Here is a 21,202-nt window from a genome sequence, read left to right on the forward strand (position 1 = left end):
TGGTTTTGCACAGATGTCTTGTCATTTCAGTATAATAATCAGTCGCTTAAGTCAATCATTGATTTGGTCTCCCTCATAAGTACATTCTTTTGTGGTAGAAGCTAAGTATGTCAACCCTCAGAGGGTAGCAGATCTCTTTATAAACTACTGGGTCTCCAGCCCAACCCTCTGTATAAAGAAGAGCTTAGTTAGCCAAGTGTGTGCTTATTTTAATGATGAAAAGAACTTTCATGGCAACTGTATAAAATCCTTCAGGTAAAAGAGATTGGTATTATTTTGTATGTGTGCATGACTTGTTTTTAATGGCAAAAAGCTCAGAGTTTTTAATCTGTTGGGAGGCTAATCCTTTAGGGTACCCCAAACACATTTTTCTATTTATTTCATTATATTTGCTTTCTTGGAACATTGAGCAAAATTAGTTAAATTTGGGAGTGATTATAGAGCTATATGGTGACAGACTTTATGACTTGGCATTTGGTTCTTTCATTTAATAGTAGCATGTTTGTAAAAGTATCCACGGCTTCCTAAATGGAGATATATTCAAACTACACTCACTCATTCCTTCTGTAAAGAGCACTGAAGGTAGATAGAGGGTATTAAGTTACTGCTGAATAGGAACAAGGAGCTCTGCACAGGAAGTTGACTGCAGGTAACAATAATGTACTAAATCTTTCAAAAAGTTAGCAGAAAGGAGTTTAAAAGTTTTTACCATAAAGCAATGATAGATTTTTGAGGAGTTGATTAGCCTCATTCAAACATTACATGGTCTATATATGCTGAAACATCACATTGCCCACTAATGTGTACAATTTTTGTTTTTATGTGTTAGTTGAAAAATAAATTTAATTTTAAAGAAGTCTGATTTCATGACATGCCTGTGTTAGAGTCTTCTATGGGGGAAGGGAATGATTTATAATATGCCTCAGCCTTCCCATCCAAGTTTGTATCAATAGATTGGTGGCATTCAGGTTCAGAATTTAAAAGAAGAAAAACTAAACAATATAAATCCATGCACTAATTTGCATGATGCAGATATTTTTCAGTATCTGTAATTTAAGGAGATGGCATGTTTTAGAAAAGCATTAGTGTAGTGATTCTGTTCAATTTTATAACAGTGACTACCTTTTTGTTATTGTTATATTTTTCGAAGACTTGAGACATTCTTAGCAACAGAAAACTTTTCTGTTGTTTAAATCTTTTGGTAATTTCCTTCTTTTGAACACTTTCTTTCAGATGAATATTAAAATGTTAAATGAAAAAATGGATAGAGAAGTTATAGACCAGAGTATTAAAGAGCCAGGGAAAGGGAGAGATGTCATTCCAGAATTCAATACTCTAGACTCCAGTCAATTGAATTAATATTAAAGTGGAATGAAGTGAAAACTAGATTGCTCACACTACTTTCATCTGGTCAAATTCCTCCAAGAATTCCGGTTCCCATGAATATTTAGCTTTCCTAGACTCGGGAATAAATCTGATTTTTACCTTGAGGAAACACATACCATACATGTCCTGAAAAACACAAATGCAAATTCAATGAAACTCCCTAATATTGAACCCATCTGTATTGAATCCCTGTGTATAGCAATCAGATTGGAAATCCAGGTCTATTACATGCACATGTAATATTTCCAGAGTATATCAAATTCCATCCTATATCAAATTTTTTCCTTGGGTTCCTAGAAATTTAATATAAGCAAGTTTCACTCTATTTGAAAAGGACATGATGCAATATAATGTGGTTTTCAATGAATAGAATTCTTGGTAATTCAATTTATGTTCAGAACTTCTTAAAGGCAACTTACTTCCTAGAGGCCTTACCCCAGAGTTCAGTTCTGAGAACCTTACTCAAGTAACATTCCTTTTGGCTTGAAAGACTTGTGAAGGGAAATCAGAAAGGATTCTGGTGATTCATACCTCGTGATTAAAAAAAAAAAAACAAAAACAGCAGTGCCACATCCCAGTCAGGTTGAGAGTGGGGCTTCAAATTCACCATCACCTCCTACTGTTTTCATGGGACCATTATTTTTTAAAAATTCTTCCTCTATTTCTGTAATTTGAAGTTTTCTTCAATCATCTAAAATTGTTATTTTCTAATGGATTGCATTTTCTGCCAGTGTTTCTTTAAAAATTTTTTGACAACTAATCTCTGATTCTAGTTGATTTTCATTTTATATACACATCTAGGCATCACATAACTCCGATTATGGTTATTGTTAAATAAAATGTACTGTTATATCCTATGTTCAGCATCCCCTGAGTAGTAAACCAGGCCCGTTAAAAATGATATGCACTCATTAAAGAAATTCCATTTAAAATCTTGGAAAGCCTACATTAAGAATGCTTCCTCGTATTGCTCTGTCAATCTTTCCTGCACCTGTTAGCATGTTTAGAAAATGGCTTTTTATAATTCAACCATCTTATTGCAAGTGGAAAAAGATTCACAAAAGTAATTCTGATTATTCAAATTGTTTTGTAAAACATAAAATTAAGAACATATCCTATAATAAGCACTAATAAACTTAGCAACTAGATATAAATAAAATATAGGTTATTAAAGTATTCTAATATGATGGGAAAGAGTTATAGGCTCATATAATTATCCTTGCTGAATGTAAACAGTTTCTGAGATAGTTTTAACTATTTTTAGTGCTTGAAATTTTGCAGCTTTCTCGGATATACCAGTGGAATCGGTACAGCTTCCATCATTACAGCTTGTTTTTTAACTCCCCCACGCATAATAAACCTATGAACTCCATTAACTGTAATCGATATGCATGCAAGGATGTAAAGGCCTCTGCTTGGCCCTCTCACTGCCTCAAACAAGAAGCCAAAATGAGTATGACGCCAAGTCCCATGCAAGTAATCAGGTACGTCATTTTTTATTTGAAAAGAAGTCCTCTCCAATAATAGAAATGCTGAGAAAGGTTATTACAATAACAAATGAGTTGGCAGGGTGATTTATGTTTGAAACAAATGTACCTTCTGATAGAATCCTCTTTAATTCTTTATAAATCCTGGGCTTAGTGGACAGGGTCTGACTCTGGGAATTCAGCAGTTGAATGCCCTCAGTACTTTGAATTCACTTGGTTCATTTCTTGTGGACCAAACAGCTGTTTTCCATAGTCCTCCCTGCAGGTATCTGTTTGGGAATTAGTAATGCTTCACATGGTCGTACATCACAAGAAACGGATGTGTAATTACATTAAATATGCTTCGTTTCTTTGGATTCACTTATCCCTAATCACTGATACTGGAGCCATTCAATAATTGTTTCCCATAAACTGCTTTACTTTTTAAACAACAACATCTTATATTAATGCAGTGGTTTTAACTCTTCAAAAGGCTTCAGAAATCTTCCTCCTTAGTTTTGTCTTTGAGTGTGCCTGAGTGTGTTTATCTTAACTCAGTGCTCCTTAGTGAGAAGATTCTTCTGGATCTACTTAAATATAGAGCTAGGTCTGTACATCTTTAGGAGGAGAACTTAGAACCTGGAAATATTACATAGAGGACCGTGAACTTTCAGGGTGCTGTGGAGTCTAAGGGTGGGACAGACCACTGGTGACACTGAGAAAGACCCAGGAACGCACCTTCTTACAATACCACCCATTGCCTGAAAGCACTCAAAAAATTATGATGCTATGAGGTAAACTTTCAAGATCATCCTGCTATTTCTGGACACTTCTTTTTCTTATCTGTTTCTAACAAGAGGCAGGAACGGTGACTGTGTCATTTACATTTACCACAGTGCCTTGCACATAATAAATAGATGCTTAATAAGTTTATATTATGTTGTTACATTCAATTTAATGAAATGAATGATGCTTTAGAGATGAATTTGCTAAATCTAAAACAATGGTTATAGGAAAACCATTGCATTATAAAGTGCTGTTGATTTATGTGCTGATTTTGTTCACTTGTTCAATGAATATTGATTGATGGTACACTGTATGCCAGGTGTTGTTCTAGGCACTGATGACAGAGTAGAAAACAGACAAGTAAGATTCTTATTCTCATTCTCAAGTGTATATAGAAATGAGAATGAGGAGACAAATAGGATCCTTTCAGAGAGTAATAATTTCTGTGATGGAGAGGAGATAGAGAAGTTGTGAGATAGCGTGCCTGGGTCAGGAAGGGGAAGGTGACCTTTTTATTTATTTATTTATTTATTTATTTTTAAAATTTTTATTGTTGGTTGTTCAAAACATTACATAGTTCTTGACATATCATATTTCACACTTTGATTCAAGTGGGTTAAGAACTCCCATTTTTACCCCCATATACAGATTGCAGAATCACATCGGTTATACATCCACTGATTTACATATTGCCATACTAGTGTCTGTTGTATTCTGCTGCCTTTCTTATCCTCTACTATCCCCCCTCCCCTCCCCTCCCCTCTTCTCTCTCTGCCCCCTCTACTGACATTCATTTGTCCCCCTTGTATTATTTTTCCCTTTCCCCTCACTTCCTCTTGTATGTACTTTTGTATAACCCTGAGGGTCTCCTTCCATTTCCATGCAATTTCCCTTCTCTCTCCCTTTCCCTCCCACCTCTCATCCCTGTTTAATGTTAATCTTCTTCTCATGCTCTTCGTCCCTACTCTGTTCTTAGTTACTCTCCTTATATCAAAGAAGACATTTGGCATTTGTTTTTTAGGGATTGGCTGGCTTCACTTAGCCTAATCTGCTCTAATGCCATCCATTTCCCTGCAAATTCCATGATTTTGTCATTTTTAATGCAGAGTAATACTCCATTGTGTATAAATGCCACATTTTTTTTAATCCATTCGTCTATTGAAGGGCATCTAGGTTGGTTCCACAGTCTTGCTATTGTGAATTGTGCTGCTATGAACATCCATGTAGCAGTGTCCCTGTAGTATGCTCTTTTTAGGTCTTGAGGGAATAGACCGAGAAGGGGAATAGCTGGGTCAAATGGTGGTTCCATTCCAAGCTTTCCAAGAAATCTCCAAACTGCTTTCCAAATTGGCCACACCAATTTGTAGTCCCACCAGCAATGTACAAGTGTACCCCTTTCCCCACATCCTCGCCAGCACTTGTTGTTGTTTGACTTCATAATGGCTGCCAATCTAACTGGAGTGAGATGGTATCTTAGGGTGGTTTTGATTTGCATTTCTCTGACTGCTAGAGATGGTGAGCATTTTTTCATGTACTTGTTGATTGATTGTATGTCCTCCTCTGAGAAGTGCCTGTTCAGGTCCTTGGCCCATTTGTTGATTGGGTAAGGTGACCTTTTTAAAAGAGACAATGATATTTGGGTTGAGATCTGGATCAGGAGATGAAGTTGTAATGTGGCTACAAACCTGACAAGTTTTAGGAATATACAAGGAAGACCCATGTGACTAGAGCAAAATGTACTATGGGCCATGTTTAATGTAAGTTACTAAACCCAAGAGGAAACACTACAGAGCTCATTTTCTTAGAGATGGAAAATGCTGTGGACTGAAGTCTATTGGCGTGGGTTGGAGAGATGGGAAAGGAGGACATGATGGTAAGCCTTTCAAACTGTTGGCAGTCAGCGGAGGGTTTAAACTCTGCCCTCCCTCCCCTCTCTTCCTATTTATTCATTCATTCCTCCCTTCTTTCTTTCCTCCCTCCCTCCTCCCATCTCTTTTTAAAGTGGGAAATACTCGCATTTGCTTGTGTCTTAATGGGACAGAATCAATAGACTGAGGAAGAACAATAATACAAGGGAAAAAGGTTAAATGTCAAGAGGGCAACAAGAAGAAGGCAGGAACACAGCCATAGGGATGGTGCAGAGATGGGTTGGGAGAGGATGCAGACACTTTGGGTTGGTTTCTTATATTTCCTGATTGGGCTGTTAGGGAGTTCCAGTTAGTTTGTATTCATTTTCTCAGAGGGGTGTGAGACATGGCCATCAGATGGGAATAGGACGGTGGAGGAGGTGTAGGGGAGTTTTAGAAAGAAAAAAAGTATAAAATTATCTTTTGGGAGGGTGGAAGATGGGGAGAAAATTTCCCAGGGAGGTCTAGTAAGGTTGTCTGAAATTTTTGATGTGTGGGGTTGTCACTGTCTGTGGTTCACTTTGAGGTTATCATATCTAACAAAAGTATTTGTAGAATCTTGTAAATGAAGAAGGATTGAAGAAAGTTCTGGGAAGTGTTCCATATGAAGAAGTACTTAACAAATTGGGCTTAAAGAAGACAATATTTAGAAGTAAAGTGAAGTAGTTAAAAGCATGGAGTCTAGAAGACTTGTGTTTGAATCTTGGCTCTTCTATCATTAACTTTGTGACCTTGAAAGAGTTACCCACTCTCTCTGAGTCTTGGTTCTTTGGTTTGTGAGCAATGTAAGTAAATAAACTTTTCACATCAGGTTTGCTACATCACACATCCAATGATACCAGCTACTTATTGTGCAAATATGTGTGCATTAGTCAGCATTTTAATTGCTGTGACCCAAAGAACAACTTAGAGGAGAAAATGTTTATTTGGGCTCACAGTTTCAGAAGTTCAGCTTATGATCAGCTAACTCCACTGCTCCGGGCCCAAAGTAAGGGAGAACATCATGGCATGGTGGAGGAACATAGCTCTGCTCATGGTGGTCAGGAGAGGAGGTAGGGAAGAAGAAAGAAAAGGGCTATAGGGAAGGTGACCCTCAGTGATCCACTTCCTCCAGCTGCATCCTACCATGTCTTGAGGGCATCTCAGAAATCGGCAAGACCACACCTATTTCAGGCTTAAAGGTGTAAAAGTAAAAAAATCCCTTTAAGAAGTTACCATCCAGTGAATCCATCTGAACTAGGATGGACTGATTCCATTAGAGTTCTCATAATGTAATTATTCCACCTTTGAATATTTCTGCATTAACACAGGAACCTCTGGAGGACGCCTCCTATCTAAACCATAACATACTTCTCCTGGTCACAAAAAGCTCATGCCCACTACACAATGCAAATTACATTTTTTCCATTCCCTAGAGTCCTTAATATCTTAATACTTTAAGCATTGCCCCAAAGTTTCAGTCCAAAATGTCATCTGAGACCCAAGGCAAACTCTTGGTTGTGAGCCCCTGTAAAAATCAAAATAAAGTTCCATATATCCAATATTCAATGGCACAAAATAAACATTCCCATTTCAAAAAGAAGAAATAGGGGCATAGAAAGAAGGTATGAGACCAAAACCCAGCTGGGTAAAAAGTTCTGTAACTCCACGTAGAGCATCCAGGACACGTGGTGGCAAGATGTGATCTCCAAGGGGCTTGGGAAGCCTCATCTCTTTGGACTTGCTGGTTATAGTGCTTATGGCTTCTCCCTAAGCCTGGCTGTCTCATCAATGCCTAGGAAAACTTGCAGTAAGATAGAAACTCTAAAGAATGTGTTAATGAAGGAAAAGGAGAAGACAAGCTGGCCTCTTCCCTTATCTCTGATCTTTAGATGAGAATCAAAACAGAATAACCTGTGTGGTGGTCATGCAACTTTTCCTATATGTTACCCCTGCTCATGGTGGTGGGTGACTCTCCATTGTTTCCCAACCTGCTGCCACTGAGGAGTGTGTGAGTAATAAAATATCCAAACCTCTCCATTGAGTATTTAAGTTCTTTCTTTCGAATCATTAAACACTATGTTGGGGTATTTGCAGCCCTAGGGTTGAAAACCCCTTAATTCCAGCATTCTTCATTCCTGCAGAACCAGCATCACATGAATGACACCAAGGTCTGCTGCCAGGTCTAGCAGTGAATGGGCCTCCTTGAACCATGATTGCAGCAGCCTTAGAATTCACTGTGCAGCTGAGCACAGTGAAACAATTTCCGAGTCCCACAGAACAAGCAGGGTGCCCTCATGATCTCTTCTTAAAGGGATTTTTACCTTTATGCCTTTAAGCCTGCAACAGGTGAGGTCTTGCCAATTCTGAGATGCCTTCAAGACATCTTACTTATTGTCTTTGTGAAAGTGCTTACCTTCTCTTTACTGGTGGTAATGTCTTCAACAACTATACCTTCCTTGGTCCTAATTTTAAATGCACTTTTCTGGCCAAACTATAAGTTTCTAAATTTCTTCAGTTCTTCTTTTTGCTATTATTTCTCACAGTACACTTAGTTAAAATTTGAGAGCAATATCCATGCTACCTCCTAAATGCTGTGCTAACTTGAAATCTCCACTATCAGATTAATTAGTCCATTACCTTCAAATTCTGCCTTAAAGTTTCAGAATGTGGGCAAATATAGACAAGTTTTTTTTTTCAGAATATAGCATGAATGACCTCTAGTGCAATTCCCAACAGAGTCCTCATTTCCCACTGAAACCAACAAGCACAGTCTTTACTGTCCACATTCCTATCAGCATTCTGGTTTGAGTTCCCACCAGAATTGCCCATTAAACTCTCTATTCTGCCTCTGTAAACTTTGCCAAACTCTCTTAAAAAAACCAATTACAAAGACTTCTGAACCACATGGTCAGGTTAATCACAGTCATGACTATACTTCTCGGTAGTGATTTCTGTCACTGTGACCAAAATACCTCAAAAGAACAAATTAGTTCGAAAAAAGTTTATTTGGGCTTAAAGTTTCAAAGGTTCAGTCTATGGTCTGCCAATCTATCTATCTGGATCCAAGATGAAGGAGAACATCAGGGCAGAAGGGCCTGGCAGAGGAGCTCTGCTCTGCTCATGGTGGTCAGGAAGCAGAGAGGGGAAGGGGAAGGGGCCACAGGGAAGATGAACCCTTCTAGGGCACATCTAGTGACCCATCTCCACCCACCTTCAGTTCCCACCCAGTTAGTCATTCAAAGTAGGATGGAACAATTTGGTCACAACTCTGAAAATTTAATCATTTCACCTCTGAATATTCCTACATTAATACAGAAATTCTTTAGGGACAACTCATATCCAAACCATAACAGTATTTGTGTGTGTGTGTGTGTGTGTGTGTGTGTGTGTGTTTGTGGTGGTGGTGGGGTATTGCTCTTTATCTAGCCACAGAGCTTTTATGTGGAAGAGACACCAGGCCTGTTTTATAATATAGCACTATAGAACAGCTTTAGAACATGAGGAATCAAAAGGAGGACAGCAAAAACAACTTTCTTGTGGCAGAGCTGTTCCAACATGGAGGAGGTCTCTCTGTGAGGGGGTGGGTTTCCCACTGCTGGAGATCTTCACACCATAGCTGGATGCCCACAGAAGGGAAGGCTTCCACGGGTACTATTTCTGCCTTGGTGGGAAGATGGGTTTAAGATGCTACAGTTACATGCAAATGTATTCATATGCCTGGTCATGTCCTATATATTTGCATGTATAACTTTTCATAGTAAATGATTTGTATCACAAGTTTGACTTGTGTGTGAACAAACATTTTGGTTCTTGTGAAGCCTGAGAAATCAACAGCATTATTTTTTTTTTGGCACACATTATATTATTGGATCATTTAAAGAATCCTATTAGGTAGATAATTGCTTTTATAGACTGGTAAGGAAAGTGAAGAGAGGTGAGGTCATTTGGCCATGAACTCAGAGGAAAATTAGTCTAAATCCTATAATATAAAACTCAATCCTATAATTGGTCCAATAATTCCCATCTCAGTTTCTTCAAATTGAGTGTCTTAAGAGTTTATAGACTCTCTATTAAGCATTATTCAATGTCAACTTTCTTTATTAGATGTGAAAAAGGCATGATTTATTTGACAGTGTTTTTGGATTTCATAATTTATTTTTTATAATGCCCAATTATTTAAGCTAATTTATCTCATCAGTTCTCCTATGTTGATGAGCAGTCTTAGGAGTCAACTTGTATAGTACTGTAGTAATTTGCTAGTAGTATTTCTATAAAATAGCAGTAAGGTACAAAACATTATTAGATCTAAATTTGGTGATGAACAGGGAAAATGGCAGGGGATGCCCAAGGGAGATGCTACATGCAAAATTTAAAAAAGCATTTGATATAATTAACTAAACAGGAAAGCTGCAGCTCCTAGAATATCATAAATCTGAATGTATTAGCATTTTTGCTGAGAGAAAGACTAGTTCTCATAAGACTTTCTCCATAATCAAAGGCTTTTACTGGTTATGCTCAAATATTGTGTGAAAGGAAAAGATTTTTCCATACTATTTCTGGTTACATGGAGAAAACATTTCACTCTGGTGAGAACCAGAATGGCAAACAGGATTAAAAAAAAAATTCATGCAAGCTGGCTAATGCTTCTTTATAAATCAGAGAGGAAATATTACCAAGCTCACTTTCTTAGAGATGGAAAATAATACCATTCTTCAGAGGAAAAATGAATCCATTGTTAAGCTCATCAACTTCTAAGTTTTCTGGAAAATTATATAATCAAAGTAAAATAGCTGAAGCTTCAGTAGCATTGCTAGAAACTGGAGTGTAGTCAAAGATGGTTGAAGGGGAGAAATTCGAGAAAAGGGAAGAGAAAGCCCGTGAAGTGGGTACAACTGAATTCTGGTGGATTATATGGGATGGGAACCAGATCTCTTTATTCAGTAATCAGCTTGATACTAAATATCTTCAGAGTATAATGACTTACAGAAGAACTCAGAGTTTTGATTTTTTTTGTTTCTTTTTCTCTTAACAGTAATATGAGGCAAAAATAAGGAAACTTTCCTTACAGTTGTAACAAGCATGGAATTCAACCCGGTGAGTAAAGACTGACTGATATAATTGGCTCACACTCTTTTACTCACTCTTGAATGATTTCAGAAGGGATTCCAATAAAGTGCTGTCTTAGTTTCCTGGGTCTGATATGACAAAATATTGCAAACTAGGTGGCCTCCAACGACTGAAATTTGTTATCTCAATTCTGGAGGTCAGAAGTCCAAAATCATGGTATGGGCAGGGTGTTCTCTCCATTTAGTACCAGGGAAGGATCTACTTCAGGGATCCTCTTGGTTGCTGGTGACTTCAGGAGTTCCTTGGCTTGTAGAGACATCCTTTCAGTCACCTGTCCATCTTCTTTAGTGTCTTCTGTCATTTTCTTTCTGTTTGTCTCTATGACCAAAGTTCTTATTTATAAGGACATCAATCCTATTGAGTTCACACTAACTATCTCATTTTAACTTGTTTACCATTATATAGAACCTATTTCCAAATTACTTCACACTTTGAGGTACTGGGAGATGGGACATCAACATATCTTTCTAGGGGAATGCAATTCAGTTCATCATAAGCACCTTGAATATCATTTTTTTTTTGAGAAGAGTTGACTGTGCATGAAGAAGCCACAATTCTTTTTACTTCTCATTACAGCATCTGACAGACATATTAGCATATTAAGGTGCTTAGTGTTATTATGGGAGCTTGGCACCAACTATGTGCTCAAGATCTATTTTCTGATGAACGATTGTGATCATGTGATGCAGTTGTTCTTCAAAGCTCTTTATCACATTTAATTCATTCTAGCACCATTCAGGTGTGAAGGCTTGATTTGTTAGCTGAAGTCAGATAAAGCCTCTAGTGTCCTTGTCACCTCTGAACAAGAGCACACCTGAGCAGAGGGGACCCTGGGTGGGAGAACATGAGCAGGACACCCTTTGATAATATGCCTGATACCTGTAAGGAAATTTAAATGAGATTTGGAATTCTTGAGTAGAAGAGCTGGGAGGAGGGTTTATGATGAATCTTGGTTTATTTTTCTTTGATTTTGTCAGGGTTTCCAAGTTTTCCCATTTTTCTGGTCTCTGAGCCAAAGGACCTGTTTGCTTGACCCCCTGTCTGCCCAGGTCAGCCTGCCTCCCATCTTCCCTCGTCCTCATCCCAATTGCATCTACCTCCAAGGCTGCACTTACTGGTTTTTGTAGCAGCATACATGTCTCTGCTTATGATTGTGTAGCTCTGTAGATGATCTTTCAGTATTCATGTCTCCCATCTTGTGTCAAACTTGTTTTACTATTTAATTTTCTGAATATTTTGGGCTTATTTATGATATTTCCCACCCTGGCTTTGAGCCTCTTGTGGCCAGGGTCCATTCTTTCCCTAATTCCCCTACAGCCTGGTATACAGTTGGTACTCAATAAACTGATAATTGAAATTGAAAAATGCTGCTCATTCCCAGTAATTTTTGCTTATTAATATGTTTGTTTTTTTAAAAAGTGGAAATGATGGTCTTCAAATGATAAGCCACATTTTTCATAGAGTCTCATATTACTTCTGTTTATTGTTAAAATAAATCCTTAGAACATTCTAATAATCCAGGAGGAAGGCAAACCTACCACCCCGATTTTATAAATGATCATTGCAGGTTGTAATTCTTTGCCAAGATCCCGGGATTCTCAAATGAGGGCATACATAAAGCTATAGACTATTTGATGTGATTGGATATATTGTGGAAAGCTGTAAACGAGCCAGTTTTGTATTCAGAGCAACACAGGAGGACAAGTGACCAGCCAACATCTGGCTGACACACCTCCTAAGGCTGTTGAGATAGTTGAATGTAGTAGTGCTTATAAACCTCAAGGGTTAGATCAATAGGAGCTCTCATCACTGTGATGGAAGTGCCATTTATGGACTGTATCTATATCCATATGTGTACATCTGTGCAGTGGAATTAGATATCATTGAACTAGATATTTTAATTTCCTGAAGTGTGTCTTTCCTGAGACTCATGGAACTGGTAATGTTGGCTTGATGGTCCACAGGAAATTGAAATAATGGAATTTTTTGGTAGCATATGAATTGACCCTGTGCATAGAGGCTGCACCTAAATGGCAGATTGAGGAATAAATTCTAATTCTTTGATTATAAAGGCCTTTTTTCCCTCAGTACAGCACCTTGCCATCTGTCTTTTTAATCTCTGAAAGGAAAACCCCAGCCTGATTCCAAACTCTTTCTCCATAATGGGAAATCTCTCTGTGTTTGATGAACCTAAGTGAAAAATGCGGTCTCATATCCATGTATTTATTAAATCTCTGGTTGCATAAAGGCCTCACTCCAAAGTAATGTTCAGAATAAATTGCTTCCATGATTGTATTGTTAGAATGCACATGTATGATTTCTTCTCTCTGAATTCTAAGATGACAATGTATCTTGGGGAGCATTAATGATACAAATTCAAACTACCAGGGCAATCAGCAACAGACAGATCAGAAAATTGTAGTGATTGGCCTAAAGACTCCTCCTGAGTTCTTCTCAGTGCTGGGAGGGCTCAGAGGCCTCCTCTCTAGATCTGGCTTATCATTTTTCCCCCTGCAGAGACTCTAAGTCAGAAAAAATGATTTTTTTGCTCAGGGCCCAACAGTTCTTTGTGCTTGGGGTTCACCTGAGTGTTCCTTCTAGATGACAAATCTGCATCACAACCAATAACATTTTCCTTGAATCTCAGAGCTACACTGAATCCCTGACACTCTCCATTCTTCCAGCAGTACACATGGGAGTTTGACTTCTATAGCAGATCATTTTCCATTCAGTCGGGTGTTTGCTACTGTGAGAAGACGACTCCCACCTAGTGAACAGATTGGGCAACCAGCAATGTATAGATGTGCTTTTGTGGTGTTCCTGCTGCTCTTGGATTTGTTAGCATCCTAGTGGTCAGGAACACTCCTGCACAGTCAATATTTTTCCATTGTTTAGCAGACACCAAGTACTTTGCTATGTGATCTCATTTAATTCTCATGACACTCTGGTGAAGGAAGGGTATTTATCATCCCCTTTTACAGATGGGGAGTTTACCAGGGTTGAGAAATATGCCAAATTTGCTTGGTTCGTGGGTAGTAAAGTTGAGTTTTGGATGCAGTCAGGCAGATGCCAAGGCTTGGAGCCTTAACCATCTTGCCATGCTTTGAGGCAGTAGAGGGAGTGGTTGGCAGTCCTGCTGCCTGGAACCAAAGGCTAGTTCTACTGCTCTCTTCTCCTAGGATTGTGGGCAGGTTTCTATGCCTCCCTAAGCTGTTGCTGCCTTCTTGGGAGATGAAGAATAGGACCCTGCTGCACAGGGCTGTGGAGAAAATTAAATGAGATAATTGAAACATAATGTGTTTCACTTCACTTATGGAAGTGTTAGCTGTTGTTATTGAACTATATCCTGCAGTTATTTAGTCTGTCCCTTACTCTCCAGCTTAAAGGCTAGCACTGATGTTTCTTCCTATCATTAAGGGATGCCAGTTGAGTGTGTTAAAGAGATCTAACGGAGGAATCCTAAATCTTTAACTGCAGTGATAGTTGGTTACATGTTCCCATTGACTTTTAGGGTCCAATATAACGAGACACCATGATGGACTTGCATATGGAAAGCTTCAGCAAAGCTCAGTTTCAGGGGTATTAAGTCTGTTCATCTTACCTCTCAACAAAGGCTCAGTGGGAAGTCAAACTCAGAGTCCTCATCCAAGAGCAGAGAGACCTGGCTTCTAGCACCTTTACTCCAATAGGTCAGAGTAAGTAGGATCCAGTTACAATTGGCATTCAGAGTTCATTTGCAAAATGAGAGAACAGAACTAGGAATTTCCTCATGATGCTAATATGACATCTTTTGAAAAAGGCTTGTTTTATTATTTGCTTTTAACAAGGACTGAATGCTGGGATCATAAAAGAGGAGTGGCAGACATGGGAAAATATAAGAAAAAGTGAAAAGGAAAACCACCAAAGGAAGGAACTACACTAAAGAAAAGTCAATCAAAGAAGAAACTTATTCAAGTTAAAAACCAGAAGTAAACCAAAATGACTAGGAATACAAATCATATCTCAATAAAACTTTGAATGTAAATGGCCTAAACTCATCAGCTAAAAAATATAGACTGGCAGATTGGATTTTTTTTTTTTAAAAAACCCCAACAATATACTGTCTACAAGAGAGTCACCTCATAGGCAAAGACTTCCACAGATTGAAAGTGAAAGGATGGGGAAAAACATATCACTCGTGTGCATCTTGTAAACAAGCAGCAGTTTCTATCCTCATATCAGATACAGTAGACTTGAAGCTAATCAGAAGGGACCGAGAAGGATATTTCATACTTCTTAAAGGAATTATACATCAACAAGACATAACAATTGTAAATATTTATGCCCAAACACTGGAGCATCTATGTACATCAAACAAACGCTTCTCAATTTCAAGAATTAAAGAGAGGCCATCTTCTTGCCTGAGCATCCTGAGTCTCTGGGATTATGGAATGTCTTTAGGTGGATCCAAGATGGCGGCCGGAGGGAGGCAGCATTCTGGGTGGCTCCGTGACCTGGGACTCCAGTAGTGAGAATGCTGCTTCTCTGTGAGCGATATTCCTGCTCCTGCGCAGGAATCATGGTCACTATGCCCTGCAGGGCTCTCGGCCTCAGTGTCAGAGTAGGTCTCCCAACTTCTGGGCCAGGCAGGACTACCAGGTACCTGAGCGGGACATCAGCAGCCACGCAGAACTCTCGGCCACCCACCCAAGCAGAAATCATCAATGCCACTCCCATGCAGGACACCCAGCAGCTTTCCACATGCAGGAATTCGGCCACCACTCTTATGTGGGCCCCCATTTACCAACGTGGGGCTCCTTGGCCACCGCCATCTTGGGACTCTGCAGCAGCAGAGATAGGCCCCTACGTGCAGTAGCCTGCCTGCACCCAGGAACCTCACACAGGCTCTGAAGTCAGTGACAGCCACACACTGCACACCACAGAGCTCCTCTCTGAATTCATGGTCCAACACCATCGCTCAGCACTCAGCCTGATACCCCACCGCTGAAAGCAGGCACCTCCATGTTGTTTCATCTTCATCACCATCTTCAGTGGGGCAACTCCCAGTTTGGAACTTTGATTGGCCAGGTACCCAGTTTCTAACTCCCCCCTCTCCCCAGCAGCCGCTACCCTGGCATAATGACACCCTGGTTACCTCCGCCATCCTAAGGGTGAAGATACCAGCTAACAACAGATGACCCCACCTATTGGATGATAAGGGAAGCAGGAAAGATACCAATTTCCAACCAAAATAATCCCTCTCCCTGTATTCTCCCGCCCTCACATTCCCAACATTTGCATGAATGAGGATTTTGAGGACTGGGAATCTGAATAGTATATTACAGTTTTTTCTTTTTTTCCCACCCATTTCTACTATTTTAACAACTTTTATTTTTCTTAATATATATGTGTGTTTATTTTATGTGCTTTACTGTCTTCCCACTTACTTGTCTACCCAAAATTACTTTTTTTCCCTTCTTGTGCTACTAATCTTCCTCTTTAGATTTGTCTTTCACACTTCCTTATGATATAACAACTCTATATCCTCGCCTCCTACCTCTTCAGCTTATCATGCTACTCCTGAGCCCTGGTTCTTTGTCCACCATCAGAAATTGTAAACCCTTTTACAAACCTACTGAATATATTGTAGATAATAATTAAATTCACCATTTCTGTACATTGTGACCAAACTGTAAATGTCTTAATAGCAAACATTTGTTTTTAGGGTGTATATTGTTTATACTGGGATCTGATAACATTGTCCTTCACCTCAAAGGAGAGGTATTGGATCCTTACAGGGGCACTATAAGCCTACAGGGTAAAAATGGTAATGCCTCGGATCCACAGTGCTAGAAGGGAAGACACACAAGCAATATGAAAAGACAAGTGAAGAAAATGCTCCAAACAAATTAAGATACCACATTATTAGAATCCATGGCCAGCACAGCAGAAGAAATTATAGAGAATGAGTTTAGGATGTACATGATTAAAATGTTCTGCAAATTAAATGATGATATAAGAGAGAAAATATAGTCAGCAAAATCACCGACAGATTAGACTACTTGGAAGACAGGATCTCAGACAATTAAGACAAAATATAATAAAAAGAATGTAGACCACACAGTGAAAATGGTAAGAAACCATGAGAAGAACATTCAAAAAATATGGGATAGCATAAAAGACCAAATTTAAGAGTTATTGAGATAGAGGAAGGCATAGAGTTTCAAACCAAAGGAATGAACAATCTAGTCAAATGAAATAATATCAGGAAAATTTCCAAGCATGAAGAATGAATTGGAAACCAAATTCAGGAGGCTTACAGGACGCTGAAGTTACAAAATCACAACAGATCCACTAAGGCACATTATAATGAAAATGCCTAACATACAGAATAAGGAGAGATTATTAAAAGCCATGAGAGAAAGGAATCAGATTACAAACAGGGGGAAATAAATTAGATTATATGTAGATTTTTCAACCCAGACCCTCAAAGCTAGAAGATCCTGGAACAACATATATCAAGCTCTGAAAGAAAATGGAGCCAACCAAGAATCTTATATTCAGCAAAATTAAGCTTTAGATTTGATGATGAAATAAAAATCTTCCATGATAAACAAAAGTTGAAAGAATTTACAACTCGAAAGCCTGCACTACAGAACATCCTCTGCAAAATATTCCATGAAGAGGAATTGAAGAACAACAATGAAAATCAGCAAACGGAGGTATTATGCTAAAGGAAAAACTAATCAAAGGAGAAACCAAGTCAAGTTAAATACAAAAAATAAACAAAAATGTCTGGGAATACAAATCATGTCTCAGTAATAATCCTGAATGTTAATGGCCTAAATTCACCAATCAAAAGACATAGACTGGCAGATTGGATTTAAAACAAAGACCCAACAATATGCTGCCTCGAAAAGACTCATCTCATAGGAAAAGACAGACATCCACAGACTGAAGGTGAAAGGTTGGGAAAAATCATGCCACTCACATGGACTGTGGAAGCAAGCAGGGGTTTCCATTCTCATATAAAATAAAGTAGAATTCAAGCCAAAATTAATCAAAAGGGATAAAGAAGGATATTTCATACTCTTTATGGAAACCAGTCATCAACAAGACATAACAACAATACATTTATATGCCCCAAGCAATGGAGTGTCTATGTTTATCAAACAAACTCTTCTCAAGTACAAGAGTCAACTAGACCACAACACAATAATTCTGGGTGACTTTAACACACCTATTTCACCACTGGATAGATCGTTCAAACAAAAGCTGAACAAAGAAACTATAGAACTCAATAATACAATCAATAACTTAGAGTTAACTGACATATATAGAATATTTCATCCTTCAATGAATGAATACACTTTCTTCTCAGCAGCACATGGATCCTTCTCTAAAATAGACCATATGTTATGCCACAAAGTAACTCTTAGCAAATATAAAAAAGTAGAGATACTACTCTGCATTCTATCAGATCATAATGGAATGAAATTAGAAATCTATGATAAAATAAAAAAATAAAAGCTACTCCAACACCTGGAAACTAAATAATATGCTACTGAATGAACAATGGGTTACTAAATATTTAGTCAATTCCTATTAAAATCCCAACATTTTTCATAGAAATAAAAGCGGTGGTGAAATTATTTGGAAAAATAAGAGTCCCAGAATAGCCAAAGCAATCCTTAGCAAGAAGAGTGAAGTAGGAGGTATCATAATACCAGACCTTAAATTGTACTACAGAACCATAGTAACAAAAATGGCATGATACTCGCACCAAAACACACACATAGACCAATGCTACAGAATAGAAGACACAGAGATAAACCTACATAAATACAGTTATCTCATACTAGACAAAAACATACATTGGAGAAAAGATAGCCTCTTCCACAAGTGGTGTTAGAAAAACTAGAAATCCATATATAGCAAAATGAAATTAAACCCTTATCTCTCACCCTGCTCAAAACTCAACTCAAAGTGGATCAAGGACTTAGGCATTAGAACAGAGATCCTGTGCCTAATAAAACAAAAAGTAGACCCAAATCTATATTATGTTGGCTTAGCAACTGACTTCTTTAACAGGACTCCTAAAGTGAAAGAAGACTCCCAATGTGAAAGAAAAATCAAGAATCAACACATATTTTACTTAAATTCTAGTAAGATTAAGGATTTTCAATATAAAATATGAAACCACAAAATAATTAAAATACTGCTTTGTAATATTAGTGTAGAAAAGACCTTTTTACACATGATACTGAGGATGAAAACATAAAAAAATATTGATAGGTTAGGCCACATAAAATTAAGATTAAGCATAATTAAATTGCAAGAAACAAAATCTTCTATGACCAAAAATAACATTTATAAACAAAAAGGACATGGTGATAAATATATTTGAAGTAAGCATACCAAAAGGATCTTTATCTTTAAATTATATTGAATTTTGTCACATCAATAAGAAAAAGAAAACGCTCCAATAAGAAAAATGGGAAGTTTTTAAAAGTTTAAGAAAAAAGGGGAGAAAATGGGAATTAAAAAAAGATTAATGCTAAGTGCCCCCAAATTTATAAAATAATATGAAATGCACAGTAGAGATAGTATTTTAACAAATAATCAGATCATTGAAAATAAAAAAAAGATTAATTAAAGAGGTCAGGAAATAAACGATCTCTCATTCTATTTTGGGAAGGTAAATGAGCAGTCATTCTGAATTGTAACCAGTGAAAGGAACTCTATAATCTATTCATTTAACTTATAAATTGTTTTCTGTGAAAATAACCAATAAAACACACAACCTACATGATAATTTTAATTACAGGAAAATAACTCAAATGATTATCAATAGGGAATTAATATTATAGACATATTATAGAATATAATGCAGCCATTACAATGAATAGGTAGGTGTCTTTGTTATATGGAAATATGCCCACAAAGTTAGAAGAAACACTGCAAAGCAGTTGTGTAGATACTAAATACCTTATTTTTTGATGAAGATATATGTTTATATATAAGATAAAAGGTTACAAGATAGACACTAAAATATTAAAATTATAATGTTTATGTGATAAATTTATATTTTATAATTTTAATTTCATATTTTTTGTGAAGAATGTGAAGAAAATGATAGCTATGTTAATCAAACAATGTTTAGCATGTTTCCATGAGTTATAGAAGAAAAAACAGAAAGATGATGCATTGGAACATAAAGGGACCAGTAACTAATATCACACAAATACAACTATAGGCGTTATTCTGATACTTTTCATATAAATCTCATGTAATCTTCACATCACTATCTTTCATTAGTTAGTTCATTAATTAATTCACTCACAATTCCAAAAGTATATCTTAAGCACCAACCCTTGATCAGGTTCTATGTTTTTTTTTTTTTTTTGTATTGGGGATTGAACTCAGAGGCCCTTAACCACTGAGCCATAACTCCAGCCCTTTCTATGTTTTTATTTTGAGACAGGGTCTCACTAAGTTGCTTAGAGCCTCACTATAAATTGCTGAGGCTGGATTTGAACTTTCAATCCTCTTGCCTCAGCCTCCAGAGCCACTCGAATTACAGGCATCTGCCATCATGCCTGGCTTGTGCCTTTTTATTTGTATTAGGAAAGAGGAAATGTTTGAACCCATTTTATTCCTATAAAAAGCCTATATCATCACTACATAATATAAATAGAATTTGGTTCAAACATACAAAAATAGCCATACATAAAGAAAGTAAAAAGAAATAGATTAAATTAATGTTAATATATTTGATTTAGCTCAATATCTTCAATGTATTATTACTTACATATTTAAACAACAAAAAGGTTATTAATAAGATATTTTACTTTCATATTTATGTATTAAGTCATTGAAATCTGGTGTACAATTTACACTAGCAGAACTTTTTGATTTGGACTAACCTCATTTCCAGTGCTCAAAAACCACATAGGGCTTGCACCTGCCATATTGGACAGTACAGGCCTACATTATTTGCACTACACTATTCTCATTATTCTTCCTCATGGAATGAAAGTTAAGAAGAACATTGTTCCAATTATTAGAGAAATTACAAACTAGTTGGGAATTTGAAAACATAAACATATAGAAAGTTTTGAAATTACTTTGGTTCAATTCAACCAGACTGAAGTAATAGCAAGACAAGTCTTTAGTCGTGATTTGAATGATGGTGTTCCCTCCAAAATTCTTGCTGAAACTTAACCCTTAGTGCAACAGTAGTAAACCTTGTGGCTTCTGAAGGGTGACTAAGCTGTAAGGGCTCCAACCCCATAAATGGGATTAGCATCCTTATAAAAGCATTAGAGGTTGAAGGGAGCTCTCTGCCTCTTGTCCTTCCACTTTCTGTCATAAGAAGACGCAGTGTTCCTGTCTTCTGGAAGATGCAGCAAAAGGTACTGTCTTGGAATAAGGAAGCAGCTCTCACCAGACACTAATCATATAGGCACCTTGGTCTTGGACTTACAGGCCTCCAGAATCCTGAGAAATAATTTTCTGTTATTTACAAATTATTCCATCTATGGTATTTTGTTATAGCAGCACAAATAG

General features: G+C 37.4%; 1 long non-coding RNA gene across 1 annotated transcript in view; it reads left to right on the plus strand.

Annotated features, from left to right (window-relative positions):
* The window catches only part of LOC125617715, a 50,775-nt gene that overhangs the window by 19,769 nt on the left and 9,804 nt on the right, over positions 1–21,202 (plus strand). The window contains exons 3-4 of the long non-coding RNA XR_007348805.1: positions 2,668–2,870; positions 10,560–10,621. This is a non-coding gene — a long non-coding RNA (uncharacterized LOC125617715). The remainder of the gene's footprint in view (positions 1–2,667; positions 2,871–10,559; positions 10,622–21,202) is intronic.

Source organism: Marmota marmota, unplaced genomic scaffold (genome assembly GCF_001458135.2).
Source record: "Marmota marmota marmota unplaced genomic scaffold, marMar, whole genome shotgun sequence".
Taxonomy (NCBI): Eukaryota; Metazoa; Chordata; class Mammalia; order Rodentia; family Sciuridae; genus Marmota; species Marmota marmota.